Source organism: Calonectris borealis, chromosome 8 (genome assembly GCF_964195595.1).
Source record: "Calonectris borealis chromosome 8, bCalBor7.hap1.2, whole genome shotgun sequence".
Classification (NCBI taxonomy): domain Eukaryota; kingdom Metazoa; phylum Chordata; class Aves; order Procellariiformes; family Procellariidae; genus Calonectris; species Calonectris borealis.
In genome coordinates this window covers 9,520,662-9,539,244 of record NC_134319.1, presented here as the reverse complement: position 1 = coordinate 9,539,244, position 18,583 = coordinate 9,520,662, and positions in this window count along the sequence as shown.

Sequence of the window (18,583 nt, the reverse complement as noted above, 5' to 3'; positions counted from 1 at the left end):
GATTACATGTGAACGGTAAAGACATTATTGTTCTTACTAGTGTGACTAGACCCACATGCTTGCCTGCCCTCGCTTGTTCCAAGTCACTCGAGTTTTAGTGGCCTGTGTGGCACACATTTGTCTCATCATTCACCTGAGCTGATTCAACTACCACCAAGCAAACCCAGCCTATACCCAGTTTAATCTCTCAAGCACTGGCCATTTTTATTGTTCATGCACCCAAAATAATACAGTAATCTCCTTTAACTTTCTGGGTGTATTTATATATGGGAGAAAGAAGTAGAAGAGTAAACTTTTATTAATTTAACCTCATTTAATAATTTGTGAAGAGCTCAGAAATCAGGGAGCTCCACGTGGAAGAGCCAATGGGATGAAGCACAACATTGGAGGCTTCTCCCAATGAACGCCATTGTGATTATGCCAGCTTTGAACTACTAACAGGGAAGCAGGCTAACATGCTGGAATAATGTTTGGAATATGTTTCGTGTCTGTACACTACTGATGGAGGACTCTTGGATCTGTTTGACCATCATTCTACCAGCAAATTGTTCCAGTTTCTGTGGTCTGGAATGCTTAAGAAGCAAAGGATCTTTTTTGTGTTGCAGAACATCCCTCTTCCCACTGCACTGAAATGTACAGCAGAGTAGGTATTTAGCTAAATTATTGTTCCACCAGTGGCTGTGTTTTCCCAGCCCCCATCTGTCAGCCAACACAGTCCCTCTCCTACTTTAATCTTTCCAGTTTGAACCTTCCTTTTTTAAACTGTAGACACCTTTCACTTGTCTTCTCAAAAGGTGTGTGAAATGAGGCAACAGCACGCCTGTATTCCCTGATACAAATCAGACTCATAGATGGGGATCCTTGCAGAGAAGACAAAGATGAAAAGAAGTCTGGAAAAAAAATGCACTTACAGTGGTGACTTTAACTTTGTCTGGGCATAGATATGTTGACATCAACTGCTGAATCTTTTGTGCTTTACTGGTTCTGCAGGGAACTAGTAAAGATTCCTGGAAGGTTCTGCCTTCCACAGGCAGTTCAGGTCTTTGGAGGGCTTAGACACCTTCTGGACACACCAGTTTGTCTTCACTAACCACAAGGACCCCAGGGAGTCACTTAACTGTAGGCACTGTCTCCATCTAGGCCAATGTGTCTGTGTATCAATCTGTCATGGGAAGACTGTCATTGGTTTACCCATATGGTGGCTGTGAGGATAAGTATGTTATTGGAGATATGTAGAAGTGGAGGGCTGGAGAAGCGTACATGATAGAGTGGCTGTTGTGTACGAGTAAGAGATTGTCTGTGTGTGTGTGCATAATCTCATTCAAATTATACAGGCAGGATCCAGCATCTGAGAATCATTTTCTCTAAGGATCATAATCGTAAAGTTTAACCAAATAAATATTGAAAGACATTATATAAAACTCCCACACAGGGCCCTGCAACCTGAAACATAAAATATACATACAGCAGATTCTGCTCACCGCAAAATTATGCCAGGAATATAAGAGTATCTTTTTATACAGATTGGCTTGCATCCCATTCCAGGGTCAGAGACATGATGTCCCAATAAACATTCATGGATTGCTTGGAAATCACAGACATCTATGAGCTGTCTTGCCTGCCCTCCCTTTTTCAGCTGAACATTTAGTGCTGAGTCGATAAAGCCCCTCACTCCTTCCTCATCATTCTCGTCTCCTTCATTCCACCAAGTAATTCATATGGCGCAGTTTCACCAGCTAAATCATTTTTAAATAGTTAAGCCCCTTTTGGGGTTTTAAAACAGCTGGCTGTAGGACTGACTCAAAGTCTAATCTGTATCTCTCCTGAGAGGATACTTTTTTTCTGCCTCCCACTTTCTTGATGTCTACAGGACCCAATAAATACAATACTTTCTAATATTCTAGTTGCTTGCTTGCCTTCCTTCTCACAGAGGGAGCCACTATGCTGAGGAAACAGCAATAAGAAAACTCTATAAATTCAGTCTTATATGTTCAGAGCCTTGTAAAACCAACCAAGGCATGAATTCCCACAGGCACTGTGTTCCTCTGTAGCGGTGTGCAGAATAAAGCCCCCACCATCTGAACCCTCATGCCACGTGACGCGTGCTGGCAGGCTCCTCGTAGCACCCAGAAGTAGCTTTGGCCTTTCTTGGTTTGGAAATTAGTGTGAATTTCTATTCTGTACCAGCTAGTGAGCAGAAAGGGGGGAGAACAGCCACACTTAGTTGTCCACCCCTTTCATGATGGTAGTTGGTTGGCACTTGCAAAGGCCAGGCATTAGACAGCAGTCACATAGTCTTTAGGCCTGCTATCTCCATGGTAGCTGGTAATCTTTCTATATCACAAACATATAAATGTGTATCTGTCAAGTTTCTCCCACTTGTATCTCCCATGAATAGAGATAGCTAAGAACTTTTCATTGATATAGCTCCAATATTTTGGACATCGCTGTTTACCATGGAGACAACAAGGTCTAAAGACTAAGCTAGTGCTAAAAGACAGAGGTTCAGACTCTTCTTCTATCTAATGCCCTTGTTCTACCTTTGCCCATCACAGATGGTTAGATAATAAAAATGTTATTTCATGCTGAGTTACCTCTGTGGATTACGGACACATGAATAGGCTCCTTCTAGCTACAGTAACACACACAAATAAAAACAGTATCACTTCTCACTGAGGAAGGAAAATGGGAATATTATGAGAATGGGTGACCAAAGTCAAAACTTGAACAGGGTAGAGCTGGAAGACTAGATGATGTTTGATTCATTCCACTGTATGACTTCAGCAGAGTTCACCAATATACAAATGGGGACAGGTGTCCAAACAGCTATGAAAGTGATGTATCTGCATGAATAGAGACTTGCACTCATATAAGTTCATGGTTATGAACTATTTCAGTACTTTTCGTTAGAGGAGTATTAGGAAATGCATTAGAAGAACTGTTATATCTCTGCCTATATCTGGTGGTTCTACTGCTATGAAATCATCCATCCCTCTAGCAGGCAAGCCTCTCATTCAAAGAGGGTAGGTCACACAAAGTGTGGGGACATCTCCTTTCTCTAGTGACCTGCACAAAACTTGGAGGGATTTGCACAGTTTGCTGAAAAAAAGAGATGAGAAAGGCATCTGTAGTCAGCCTGTATAGATGGGCATGACCTGTCTTCATTCCCATTTCTGGGAATGAGAACGGTTTCAAGACTTTAAGAAGTACTCTTCAATCTAAGTATAAAACACAAGGGCAGGCAGGTCAGTTGGTTGTGTTGGGCATTATTCTAAGAGCTTTTGGGGCAGATAGGCTTTCAGGGACAGAAACTGAAGCCTGAATTCAGTGGCTGTTGTCAGATTTGGTTAAAGATCCCTGATGTACTTAGATCTGCCTTCTACCGAATTAACCATGTGCAGATCTGGGCCTGTCTGTTGGAGCACTTGGAGACCCAGTCCTGAGAGAACATGGTTACGCAAACCCAGCAGTAGCCCAGCCAGTGCAAAGCAGTCGAATGAGTCACAGGCTTTGTGGCATGCAGAGGCTGCAGATGGAGATTCATGTGCACACTGAGAAATGCAGCCTCATTCTGTACTCGCTGCCATCTGGAGACAGAGAAATCAAATACAACTGGCATGTGTTAAAACCCCTCCACCCTTTTGTATGGTTTAATCTTGCAAATTGCATTTGTTTAGCAAAGGAAAAATGTATTAATTGTTCTGCAAGTGTGACTAATGGTGGTTAGTCTTATTCTGCTGTCAGGAAAAGGGCTGCAGCTGACTGCATTTAACTCCTGCTTGAAGCTGCCCTGTTTTTTGCAAAGTTTTCAGACTTTTGCCAGCTTCAAAGCTAGCATTGCCCATCCAAAGCACTCTGGGGTTAGCAGAAAGACCTGCTGACACATACTGCAGCAGACTCAAGTTCAAGATCTCTAGAACTTGGAGGAACTCAAGAGGTCTGAACACAAAACAGTTCCCTTCTAAAAGGAAATATCTGTGTTTCTCATCCAGCCTGTTGAGGCTGATTGCCAAGTCCTTTAGCATTGTGCCCTTCAATGATTGGAACCTTCATAATTTCTAGATTGGGTGACAGTAATATGGCCTTTATATCCAATCTGAAGCTGGTAGAGAGTGCCACATTTTGTTTCTTAAGCATGACAACTGTAGACACATGACATATTCATGGCTTAGACGTTTCAGAGCTGAAGGTCTGATCTGTACAAATTATGTTGGGATCCCCCTCATTGGTCAAACTATCCCCTTTTCAATGCAGGGAATTTGGAAAAGGCATTTTCTACACTGCTGGAAATGTACAAATAATAAATGTGTCTGCTGAGGAATATGGAACTGTTGGGATGTCAAATCTATTTAGAGTTCCATTTCACATTTTTTTTTTAATCTTCCTGCTTCCATCTCTTTCTATGTCTTATAATACATTCACCACCGCAGTCACATGGTGTGTGGCAAGAGCACATAAATGTGGCTAAGAAATGCCACATAGAAATACAACATTATCAACATTAATGGTCTCTGGGTACGTCCAAAAAAACCCCACAGAATGAAGATGGGACAGTGCATGCATGCAACTCCTTCTCCTTATATCAGATGTAAAATAAAAAATCCTATATAAAAGGAATGATTTCACACAGTCTGAGAAGGTAGGATCACTGTAGCTAAGGAAAGGAAGCTATGGGGACATAGAATAGCTTAACATCTGTTAGTGGGAAAGTCTCAGAGAAGTGGAAGACTTCTCTCTGCAGCCTTTGAAATTGAGATCATCAAAGCACTGAAGAATATTCACCAGGGCACAAACATCTGTGATGAGAACAGAGGTGCATGGGAAAAAAAAGCTCTTTTTCCCCAACAGTCTTTGTACAGAAAGGCAGGTAGATAAACAGCAATTCCTTCTTTTTCTAGGAATTTCTCTACAAAGAAGTCAGACTGACTACTGTATGTGGAATCCTAAAGGCACCCTCAGCTTCATTGTATTTGTGCTCTACCTTTATTGCTGCTCCCTTTGTTTATAGAATTGAACTGGGAGCTCAGAACAAGTAAATCAGAATTGACAGCCTAGGAAGCCAAATAGTCATATTTCAGCATCAGTGAAGTGCTTTCTCAGGGAAGAATTTGCAAAGTAACAAGTTCCACATCTTTTTTTGGCATACGCTAGAAGGAATAAGCAAACAAAAGGAGCAGCATGCTTTCTGTCTGCTCTGCAGCAACTTACACATATTTTCTCAGTATCTCTTTAATGAAAAGAAAGCTGCCAAGGTGGAAGAAAAATAAAAACCTGAAGTGAATTTTGGCCTGCTTTATCAGTGCCATGGAATTTAGGATCTCTTTGCGACTATCCACTCAGGACTGCCTGAGATATGAGTAACTCTCTTTCTGCTGTTCTTTCAATGGCACGACTATGCTCAGAAACTTAGGCAGGGTTGTGGCCCTTCTGGGTATGCCACAGGCCTTCCTTTATTTTCTCCCCAACTTGCCAGGCCTTGCCTTTGTACCACATGTACTCAAACTATAAAGACAGCAGAACTCCAAATGATGCATCTCAAGGGTGCGGCTTCTTTGCCATGGGCAACAGAAGCACATTGCCAACTTTACTGCTTTTTCCAGTGATCTTATTTAGAAACAGCAAATTAGGGACTGATGTGAGTCAAATCAGATCATTGGATTTCTTCAGAACTGTGTTACTCCTACCATTTTAAACCATGTTCCCTACAAACTAAGGAATGCAGACCTACCTGTATTTTGTCAACCACACAGTTAGCCTTGAGTCTAGTCCAGGCCTGACCAGAATCAACGGCTCTTTGTCTCACCTTCATGACCATCGCTCTGTAGACTCTGCCATTCACTCATTCTGTATTTTCTCTTACTGTAAAGGGATTAAATTAAGGGAGAAGTGATTAGAAACAGAAGGGAACTTGGCTTTAATGATCTGTACTTTGTTCACAAAATAACTCACAAACCATTCACTGATACCTTTTGATTTGCAGACCTTCCTTGCAGGCTCTGAGTCAAATCAGTGATCCAGAAGAGCTCAGAAAGGAGACATATTTTCCCCCCTCAAAGCAATGATATTGGAAAAAGATGTGGCCCTTTGCAGCTGTCATGGCCTTTGATATCCAGCTACATGTTGTTTCCATATTGCATAGTGAACTGTGAGAGCAGATGATCTTCATAAATAATGTAGTCTTGTGATTTCTTCAATTACCGTTCCAACAGAAACTTCCAAAGGGTCGATGCACCAGGGAGCACTCATGAGCACATGGGGGCACCTAAACTTTTAGAGTACTTGTGAGCATGGTTGAGAGATGTCCCCATGTGAGAGGCAATCTAGGCATAAACATCCAATCCAACAGGGCTTTGACACTTGGAAATAAACCTAGAACAGTTTGCATTATGGAAGAGTATAGTGCTGGGTATTGGGAGTTCTTGATGACTAGTGTTGTTAAGACAATTCTTTTTTCTCATCGGAGGGTGTTTTACATGTGAAACTTCATTCTCAGTATAATAAATTGTGGACACTGACTATGAAGATTCTTTTATCACCTCCTTCTAGAAAGTCCTTTAAACCTGTTTACAGAAAATTCCCAGATGGAGCTTTTTTCTATTGCGATGTCATTGCAGTTGTAACAGAAACTTATTAGATATTTTTCTACTACATAAGAAAGCCTGTAAGAAGTTCGCTTCCCAAAGAGCATTCAATAGGAAGTGGGGAAAGTGCTCCCTCACCAAGACATTGACCACAGGAGTGAGAAGCACATATGACTTACTAATATCTTTAAAGCAAATAAAATTAAATATAATAGATTTCCTTTTCCCCATCACAGATTAACACCTTTGTGCCTCCTCTACCAACAGCTGTAAACTAATTTCCAACAGGCAGACTTGTCTGGTCTCCAAAAGTTCCTCTTTCCAATGAAAGACTACATCATCTCTAAGGAGAGTCTTTACCAGGTTAACTGAAGGCATCCTTGAAAGACTGAGCCTTCTGAAAGGACCTAACAGGGTATAGTGAATGGTTATGTTTTTAGAGAAACAGCAGAGCAGGATGTCAAGGCAGACAGCACTGGGAGGGCTGAGCAGATGGGAAGGTGAGCTGAAACAGATCAGTTATTCACTCAGGCCCCAGCTGAAGGTTGATTATACGGAAAGTTGTGTGTAAGGTATTTATAGTCCAGCCTCAAAACTCAAAATCTATTCCAAGTGGGATTGTTTACATAGTCAAATATATTCCCATTAATTACCTGTATTTTCATACTAAGATGCTTTGATTAGGTTTGGGGGGATGGTGGTGGTTTTTTTTTTTTTAAATATCTGCTAATTACTTTTAAAAAATATCATCCTGTTAAATGTTCTTACTGAAAGATTCAAACGGTCTAAAAGGAATGAATATTCCCACCTAACTGGGAACAGATTTATGCCTGAACTCAGCCTCCCACAGGCAGCGCCCAACAGAAGAAGTGGTTGGGTTTCTTTCTTTCCCTTTCGGAACCCTAGATGCCACATGCACATGGGTGCTTGTTAGTAGTTATGCCTTTAATTTGATGCATGGCATGAGAGCATATGGTACAATAAACCCCACCAAAAAAATAGCAACCCAAGTATTGGCTGCAAAAATCACAAAGGGCCTGGAAAGCTTGGTGATGACGATTGTCAGAACCTGCACGACATCTTACTGAAGGGTAGGTAAGTCTTCTCAGAACAAGACACAAATTCATGTACACACTTCCTAACATTTATGTGTATATGCATATGCTCAAAATAGACACTATATTCAAAATTGCCTTTTGTAGTCTGGTATTAGAGCTGCATTTAAAGCAGCCTGGGAACATGATAAAAGAGTGACATGTCAGATCTCTCTGTCATACCCTTTCTGCAGGGTTTTCACTTTGATACTTTTCAGTCATGTTTTGGCTGATATGCGTATATATTCACACACATAGGCATATCTCTGTGTGCATACAAATATTTCTTTAAAAGGGATATGTTTCTTCTATATTTTGTTTCTCTCTAACACTGTGATCTCCGGAGTCCTGGGCCATACCTTCCCATGTTTGGTTCTTGTATACAGATAAACACATTGTAGTAATTCCCCTAATTTCCCATATGCCTAGAGCCTAATTTATAGTGGCTTAAAATGAGGGGAGAATGTCTTTTTCTTAGTGTGGGTTTTGGTGAACTTTCAGAAGGAACTTTGCTGCCATGTGACCTGAGACACAGAAAATGTTGATACCAATAAAATCTTAGCAGAGCATGCCAAGAAAATCAGCATTTAGTTTACCTAGGATATCCCAGAGGAAACATACAGTTAATACTGAAGTTTAAAATAGCTTAGCCTTGGAATCTTAAAACTCCATCAGCACTTGGAAGAGGGGGAAGAAAGAGTAACAAAAAATCCTGTAGCAACAAGGAGGTTAAATACACACATATGCAAAATGTAGCATAACTCAATGGATCACTTTTAGCGGCTACGGATTTTGTCTGACGCGGGTTTTACTCTTGATCTCCTCATATTTGTAGCATTGCAGAAAAAAAAATTAATAAAACCTTCCCCTTTCTGAGAGTGCCTTATAATGAAAACAAGAATATTTTGAAAAGAAAGAGAATAGGAAATGTTGACTGGGGTGTCCTGCTGCTTTCTAAGTAGTCCAGCTCCCAAGATTTATGTCAAAAGCAACAGAAGGTTGGAAATGAAAGAATGCCCTTGAAGTTACAGTCTGTAACTCAGCCAAGCGAGATGGCTTTTTCATTTACCTTGTCAAAAACCCAACATAAAAAAAAAGGTTGGAGATAAAAATCTTACACCATTACTGGAGATTTACAAATGATGTGACAAAATAAACATGTGTTCCACGCATGAGAAAAAGTGCTCCATTCAATGATATAACAGCTCCCCTGGTCAAGACAGGTGGTACTTAGTTTTAAATCTGCAGAGCATTGGCTTGAGTTGCTGAAGTTGTACCCTTTTGGTCTGAAGCAATCCTCATACCTGGGCTCTCATACCTGGGGAACTGGCACAGTCCTGCCAGCCTTCAGAGGCAATGGAGCTCTTCCATTGCTGACCCTGGTGCTCACGAATCTTGTAGCATAATTTATCTTCTCTGTGTTTGAATTTGACATCGTCCCATATATTCCACTGTCCCTACCATGGTAGGTAGGTATTTCTGAATGTGAGAGCAGACATTGATAGGGTTGATGCTGTGGGATTAAACAGCCAATAAGAGACAACAATAGAAATTAAGTAAGTAAAAGCGAACAAGGCAGCTGTGTGAAGAGTGTGATATTGCCTGAGACAAGTCTCATTTGTGTCAAGTATGAAGATGTCTCCATTGCATATTTCAGATTTTGTCACACGGCACCTTGAAGTCAATGGTATGAAAGAGTTCCCATTGGCTTCAGTTGATTTTGGACTTGCAGCATTGGCCTTAGTTGATTTTGGACTTGGAGTGTTTTTTCTTAACAACAGCAGGGTCCAAAATTCATTGTGTTGAGGTGTTAATGATTTCTTTTTATCCAATTGGTTCAGCAAAACCACTAAAACCTGGAAGCAGCTTGCTTTCCTTGGGAACCCAGGCCTCCAAGCCTTGATCAAGCACGCAAGGAAGGTGTTGTGATTTAGCCCCAGCCGGCAACTAAGCACCACACGGCTGCTTACTCACTCCCCTCCGATGGGATGGGAGAGAGAATCAGAAGAGTAAAAGTGAGAAAACTCGTGGGTTGAGATAAAGACAGTTTAAGAAATAAAGCAAAAGCTGCGCACGCAAGCAAAGCAAAACAAGGAATTCATTCACTCCTTCCCATTGGCAGGCAGGTGTTCAGCCATCTCCAGGAAAGCAGAGCTCCATCATGCGTTATGGTTACTTGGGAAGACAAATGCCGTAACTCTAAACATCCCCCCTTCCTTCTTCTTCCCCCAGCTTTATATGCTGAGCATGACGTCATATGGTATGGAATATCCCTTTGGTCAGTTGGGGTCAGCTGTCCCAGCTGTGTCCCCTCCCAACTTCTTGTGCACCCCCAGCCCACTCGCTGGTGGGGTGGTGTGAGGAGCAGAAAAGGCCTTGACTCTGTGTAAGCACTGCTCAGCAGTAATGAAAACATTCCTGTATTATCAACATTGTTTTCAGCACATATCCCAAACACAGCCCCGTACTAGCTACTATAAAGAAAATTAACTCTAACCCAGCCAAAACCAGCACAGAAACCCACATTTCAGACGCAGTATGAGGCAGGTTGTGCTAATACCTGAAATAAGAAGCACATGGATGGATCAATAGTTTGAAATCAATTATTAAGTGAAGGCTGTGCCACATGCGTAACATGAGCGCTTTCAGTAGGCTGAAGTGTGGAGTGCATAATTAGCCTGCCCATTCTCAAACTCATGATTATTTTTCATCTTTCTTAACATATGTGTTTCTCAGCCTACTCATATAGGATAACGATTCCTAGATAGTAACATCAGGGCTGCTATGATTGGACAGACTTTTGGCAGAGCACAGGTGAGGGAATGGCACATAGTTTCGACCTTTAACTTCAGTTTGAGCTGTACCATGTATGAGAGATCACTTTGGTCTCCAAGAAGTAACTACTGTACTGACTTACACAATGCATATATAATTCATTATTGAATATTATATAAGTATTAATGCAGGACAATATCTAATGTACCTAATTTAGACACCTAGAGCTTAGAATTTCAGCTATATTGAAACTTCCATCTTCTGTTTATAGTGTAACTCAAACCCCCAGAGTAAACACTCAAGCATCTTTTGTCAGTGTAGGGTGGCAGATTCCTCTGGGTGCCTGCAGAGATCCTTCCACCAAGACTAAGTGTCCACCTCCCTCCCAGGTTCTTTTACAGTGGGAAACCAATATGCTATAAAGACATATCTCCATTCAGGATACAGTTTGTTAAGTCTTCTTTCCACAAAGATTCCCAAACAGGGCTGGTTCTTGTTAAAAAACAAAGCAGTGGTAACAATCTTGTGGCCAGAACATTTGTCCCAGAGGATGGATACAGGTTCTAGGGTTACCTTCAGGAAATCTGAACTAACACTACAGAAACAGTCTTTAACCAATATGCATCATCATATTAAAATGAGTTTGCTGTGCTTAAGACTAGTATTAATGGCTCAGGAGTCTCCAAGGCTTTAGGTAGCTGTGGCTGCCAGATCACAGCAGAGTTCTAGATGGGACATAGGTATATGTCCATAGACAAAATACTTCTGAGTTGTGTTGTCATCTAATTCCAGAGCTGAAAAACTTTCAGGGCAGTGAAAATGGTAATTAAGGGCTAGACACTAATGGATTTGCAAGTTCTGAAAAGTAGATGGATTACATAGTGGATTTTACTGTGTAATTTTACATAGCCAAATCCCAATTTTAGAGGATTTGAGGCTGAACGGTTCCTAGCCTCACATCTCCTTTCCCAGCTAACTGTTCAGCATCTTGTGGTCTTCAGTGTCACAGAATCTAGATACCTTTTACTCTAAACAGATCCAAACAACGTAGCTGTTGTACATGTAATATGACTTCAGTGTCTGCCTCATAAAAACACAGAAATGAGAACAGGCTAAACACTGCCTTGAAAACACACCCAACCACATAAGAGGCAGAGAACAGATATGAATTCCAGTTTACTTCTTCACTTCTCCCTCTGTAATGGGCCAAGCCAAAAGCCTTCAATCCAAACAGCCCTGAACTGTGAGGAAGTTCAGATCCAAACTCTTACAAGCCAGGCCATTTCTAATTATTTTTATTGCCTCATTAAATTTATTATGTTGAGCCATTTCTAGTGACCTCATTAACTCTCTGCAAAGAGTTTGTCACGTACAATTCTTAACAGATGTCTGATTTCAAGCATTGCGAAGTCAGTCATCTGGCCCTTTCCCCAGCATGCATAGACCCTTAGCTCTCCAATCCTATGCTCTACTCTCTCTCAAGAAGGATTTCATTTTGATGATGCTGTATTACTGGGAAATTTGCTGTGGTCCTGCTTGGGCCAGTTTTTATGCCTTCATCCTCTAGCAATGTCCCACATATTTCTTTTCATCTGCCTTGTTTCCTTCTGCATTGATCCAGATGGGTTGTATACCAGAATTGCACTCTCTCCTGTGGAGAATATCTTCTGGCTTCTTGAGTCAATGAGGGTTTGCAATGCCCCGTTGGGGTTAGGCTGTAAAAACCCTCTATTATGTGTGCAGCTGGGCTCAGAGAGCAGATTTCACTTTGTTCTTTCTTTATCCATGATTTAAATGGCTTGGATAGCATGATTATTAAATGCTGGGGTTCTGGATCACAGCCTTGAGGGATTGTCAAAAGGATTTTGAGTCACTCTGCAGCTGACAGCAGGATGTGGGACTGACAGGATCAACAAGGAAGGAAGGAAGCTACCATGTGAACCTGAGACTCAGCCAGGTCTCCTACAACTGGCTTGCCGGGTAGGCAACATGCAATGCCAGACATCTGGGGATGAGCACAAGTCAAGAGTTGTTTTTGGAAGAACATGTGGATGCTGCAGTCATACCCGTTCCCAGATCAAGAGATGCAGACATTGCCCCAGCAGGTTGCATCCCATGCATTGACATAAGAACAACCATGTGCAGACAGGCCAAAGGTCCATCCCTCTGTTCAAAGTCAGCCTACATTGAATGTCCAGGATAATGATCCAGGGAGCATATGTAGGGATATTTCCATAAAACAGCCCTCAGGATTTGGCATGATATGGTTCAGGTGACTTCCTGTGTTGGAGTATTTAACATTTCTTGGTAGATCTGGGCTTTTTCCCCAAAAAAACTTTTTGAGCTCTTATAAACCTTTACTTTCCACAATCTCCTGTGGCAAGCATTTCCACTGCTTAACTACATGCTCTATGAAGAACTAACTTTTTTTTTAACTTTGTCTTCAACTTTCTGGTTTGTTTTATTCTTTCCTGTTATTGTGTTGGAATAGAGTGAAAAATTATTCTGTTTTCATCTTCTGCAGGCCAGTCATGATTTTACAGACATTTATTCCTCCCCTTCTCAGTCATCTCTTTTCATGTTGCTTCTGTATCAATTTGCCATCTTACCTCTGGTAGGTTAAGAACCGTAACAGGCTGACGACCAGGAAGATTTTTCTGTAGTTTCGGGGGGGAGGAGAAACAGGAGTTGGGGTGAAACCTGGACAGCAGTGATTAGGCTACATATTTTGTTGTGAGTGATACAGCTTTTTCCTGAAAGAATATCTAGTTTTGTAACTTAGATTTGCTAAGTTTCAGAAGCTGTAAGCATATAAAAAGGGGAGGACAGGAATTTATGCAAACCTTCAATTTCCACATAAAACTTAAGCCCATTTCTCCTCTTGCCTTTCATAAAAGTTGGTCTGTAACGTGGTGTTAACTTGAATTATTGCAGGGATTAGAAGGTGGGATGGGTCCAGTTGCCAGTTCTTCTCACTTCTTGATTTTATAGAGGTGCAGCTCTTCTGGATTTATATCTGATTTACACCAGGACAGATGGGAGGAAAATCGGGCCTATTGTTTTTACAGTCTGCTTTTGACAGTGCTGAGAATCTTCATGCCATAAAAGTGTCCGTGCTGTGCCGTCTTCCATCTGTATTGCATATATTGTATCTGTCATGCTGGTTAGGAAGAGTTGATATTTTTGGCAAACTTTCCTTCTTTTACAACTCCACATATAGCATCACAGCATAAAAAAAAGCAATGGATGGGAAAAAAATATCTGACTCATGGGAAATTCACATACTTGTTTTATCCCATGTCAGAGCAGAAGAGGAGAGTACCAATTTTTCCCCCAGTGGAAGAAAGCTGTTATCAGATTTCAATTAGTTCTTATCCAAACGTAAGGAGTATCCTGAGGCACTGACACTTCAGTCATAGGAGGCTCAGAATCATTTCCTATAACTGCAGTTGTCTAAAAATTGTCTTCTAAAATGAGTAAAAGAGAGGGATGAACCCATCTAGAGTGCAAGTCATTTCATCCTGAACACCACATCTCAGATACAACAGATCACTGCGTGTTTGGAGATACTTCGCTCTCTGTACTGACTAGATAAGGAACCCAGACATGCCATTTGACTAACTGCTTGCCTTTGAGGCAACTAAAATTAGAAAAAAACAATGTTCAGTTCAGGAGAAGACAAGGTCATGATGAACTCAGAACTGCAACTTCCATGAGGAACACCCTGGCTGATACAGAGTGCAACGCTGATGGGAAATATTTTATCTTCATTTTCTTAGCAAAAAAATCCTTTAAAAATCAACCGTTTCCTAGGGAAGACTTTTGAATGAGATGACACCCTGCCTTCTCATGGGAAAATTTTTCACTAAGAAATTAAGAAACAGCTCCAAGAAGTTAAAAAAACAGTAGAAAGTTGTTTGCTAATGAAGCATACAAGTGGCAGCTGATTGAAAGCCACAACATTCTCAGCTTCCATAGCCAAGATTTATGAGGGCCTTTTCTTTCACACTGGCACTAACTTTACCCATGCAAAATTTAGACATCCAGTCTAGGCAATGTTTGAGCTCCTTCCATGCTCAATGTAGAGACACAGTCACCTCTAGAGAGAGACTCATCTCATTGATTTTATAACTGTGTTAAAATCTGAGCAATTCAGATAGCTGTGAGTAAGGAAGATGCATCTCACAATGTATCACCATTTTAACTCCACTGAAATACTTGAGTTATTCCCACCATCAGTTTATAGAGATGGTATGAATGGATAAGCTACCCAGCACAAGATGTGTTTCCCACCCCCAGAAGAAGCAGGAAACAGCTCTTTATCCCCAAAGATTTTCCCACAAATGAAGAGGGCCAGGGAGAGGCAGAATGAGAGAGACCTAGAAAGGTTCTTGATTAGCTCCACTAACTGCAGCTGACAGAAATGTCCTTAAATCTAATACATCAACATTACTATGTTAAAAAACAGCTTCTGGCTCCAGACATGGTGTACTCTTTAATTTCACTCGATCAAATTTGGGTGGATTTTCATATGACAACAAAAGGCTACACCTAAAGACATTTTCCAGCCAAATTTCAAGCCTTTGTTTCAAAAGAACAGATTCACTAGGAGTATGGAGAAAGAAGAACGACTTCAGTTCAAATAATAAATGTCTGGCAAGATCAACAGCAATTGGCTAGTGAGTATTGTGATGGGAAACGCCCAGTGATTTTCATAGCACTGATGCCAAACTCCTGATGGTAGCAGGAGTCCTGATGGACAATGCTTCGTTGTGGCTGTAAAGTTTCACTGAGCCTATGAACCAACCTCTCTGTCTGAAGCATCCTAGCATTGGGTGAAGGGAGGTGGCAGGAGGGGATGCTGCTAACTTGTCGACTCGTTTGTAGTATGCCAAAGGGGAGAGCAGTAGTGAGGTAGAAATCTGGGAAAATAAACAGTAAGGCAGTCTGGCACTTGACCCAAAACACTGTGCCTGCTTCATGGTGTCAGAAGTAGAAACAGTTAAAGATGGACCCCTAGATCACTGTTGATCCTTAAAAGGGGTTAGTGTGCTACACCATGTGCCCCCATTGTATTAGCATGCGTGTGGGAGCTTGTGTCCTTGCAAGATGAGTTTTCAGTAAACACTGATTGCTACCCTATGACTGGGATTAAGAGTTTTCACCCTCAGTGACCCATAAACACATGCCCTGGGACCTTTCCCCGGAGAATTTCAGATGACTTTACCGACTGACTTAAGTAAAAATGCAAAGAGTCCTTATGCCTTCAAAGCCTGTGAATATAATTTCTACCCAAAGCAGAAAGTTCAGGCACTGCCCAGGACTCGCTCTTTTTGTTTTGCATTGAATTTCTTTCCTGTTACACATTGTTCGCAAGCCAGTTTTCTTTGGAACCGCAAATGGGAAAGGACCACCTGGGTTAGGAATTCCTGTCCTCTGGAATTGTAGGCTGCTGTGCCAGTTTCATCATTTTTTTCTCAGAAAAGAAGATTGTAGTGCTGGCTCAGAACATGTAGAGATGCTCTTCTCTTTTGCTACTAGTTGCAGGTGGACACAGAGGGTAACCTCCTTCCAAAACAAGATGTATTGTACTGTAATGGCCAAGGTCTCTTCCTATTCCTACCAGTTTCAGGAGGTGGTAATAAATAAGTTAACAGTAGATGCACCTATTCATGGCAAGGCTAGGAGCTAGGTCCTACCAAAGGCAACAGGGTCAGTTTGGTATTCAACCACAGTCCTCTGTAATCCCAAGGAAAAAAGGTGGGTATGAGGGAGGAGCAGGATTAGGTCTATGGCACTGTGTCATCCTACAGGCCACTCCTGGTGGGCATATGGAGAGGGACCAAGATGCCCATGTGAGCTGCCATGGTCATGTCTGTGTCTTGTCAGAGCCAAGGAGTGAGGCCACAGCACAGGCGTGTCAAACACATTGTCAGAACGCGCTGAAGTGGCTGGGTTTATTTTAATCTGAAAATGTGGCCCTTGCTGCCTTTTATGATGTGCCAGTCTAAGCTGCCTCTGGCAGCTGTGAGAATATTGGTTTTGGCAGACAGCTGCAAGGAGCAGCAGACTGGAAGGAGTCAGCAGCAAATGTGATAAAAGGGGAAAGTTGCTGACGCCAGGAGGAAAAGCACAAGGTCCCGCTGATTACCAGAAACCCTTCAGCAGCTGTGAGAAAGAGGAGGTCTCCTCTGACACTGGGATGGATGGACACAAAATGAGTAGCCCTCTCCCCTTGACTTAAGTTGAATTTCCCCACTGCATGTGTAAGATGGCCCACTGGCTGGAGGCGAAGCATGCTCCAAAGGAGAAGGGCAGAACTGATGGGAGGTACCAAGGGAAATTTCTCTCTTTACCTGGCATTTGGCTGAATTGATCCTTTTTGATAAAAAGTATCGGGTCCTGGCCACCAATAAAACATACGGATCTGTGGGAGCTGAAGATGTCCAAACTAAATGCTAAAATCATATATGTAACCTAGTCAGTGCTATATTAACAGGTCCAGTATTTCCCAGCACAAGAGTTTTATTGCAAAAAAACCGCCCATCTCTGTCTTACAATTACAATCCTCATCCTCTGTGGTTTCAGGGATGGGCTTTTTTTTGCCAACTAGATAACAAGCTCTTTGGGACCATGATTTTTTTAGTGTATTTTGTGCTCACAAAGAGGGTGAGATCTGCAAAAGGTCCCAAGCACTTGTGAATGTCAAACAATGATGATAATAATATGTCAGTGAAATTCCCACAGTTCCTTCTCTAACGAGCTGGCTGTAACGTGAAGGCTCATCAGAGATGATCTCTGAGAGTGGATCCCTGGAAGGAAGAACAGTTTAGATGCCAACTTGAGTATCCAACATGCTTTTTATCATTGCGGTTTCCAGTTACAACCAGAAATGAAAGGAGCTGATTTTTCAATCAACCTGCTGCTTAGATCACCTCAGGACGGGAGGTTTTGATGCAGCAGGTGCCCAAGGCTGCCAGCTGAAAAGGGCTATTCCCAGGCAGTATTGGTAATGATGCAATGAAAGAGAACACAACATCCATGAGGCAGGACAGGATTCTTCAGAAAAAAAATTTAAAGGGCTGGGTTGGTTGGTTTGTTTGGCTTTTTCCCAATGCCTGGGATGCTGTTTTTCAACAGCATTTAATTTTAGTATAAACATGGAAGACTTCTGTTTAGGAGAGTCATACCCAGCAAAGCAAAATGCTTAGCTGAAGGACTACTTACCCTGCGACTGCCTGGTTTGTGCTTGAGTGCCCAATGCCTGCATGAACACAGCAGTGAAGGGTAGCAACTGCCCATAAGCTCACCATAGCCTTCCCTGGGCATATCAGTCCTCTGGCCTTTTTTGAACTACAGTAATTAGTGGAAAAGGTGAACTAGTCAACATGTTAGCTTTATTAAAAAATAAACAAAGGGCAGAATCTCCTTTGCATGCCCTGCAGAGGCAAGAAAATGGAGGGACTGTCACAGTGACCCTGCTGTGCATGATCTCCTGCACAATAAGGACAGAGACTTAAATCAAGTTTCTCCTGGATGGACCCCAGTCACTTGGATTTGACTAAAGCAGGTCTGCTGGGATACTTTGCCCATAACTCCATGTGTGCCCTTTTAATACACAGTGGCTCAGTTTTGCTTTCTGTTGCGTTTCCTATTTCTGATCAGCGCCAGCAAGAGAGCACGCTGGAGGAACCATCTGAAACGCTATTCTTCTAATTTCAGTGCAAGGAAAAGTAGAAAAAAATCAGGTATAGAAGCGTTTTGTCAGGATACTTCTAGCTCAACTTTGGAAACTGAAGACCTTTAGGGGAGAGCCAGATAAGTCTCTGAAGCATATATAGCTTATCTGAAACAAAAGCACATTCTGAACCTCTCTGAGATATGCCTGTGACTAGCTTTCAGAGAGGAATTTACAAGCCTGGAACAGTTTATAGCCAAGACAGCTTTCCAAGAAATAAATGTAGGAATAAATATTTACCTCCTTTCTCCAAATCTCCATACTAAGACTTGTGCTGAAATAATTATCTTTCCTTGTATTTATTCAGAGATCTATGTGGCATGAAAAAGCAGCCCAGATTTATATAATGGACACCTTGTGGTGTTGCATACAGAGGAACACCATAAATGTTAGCC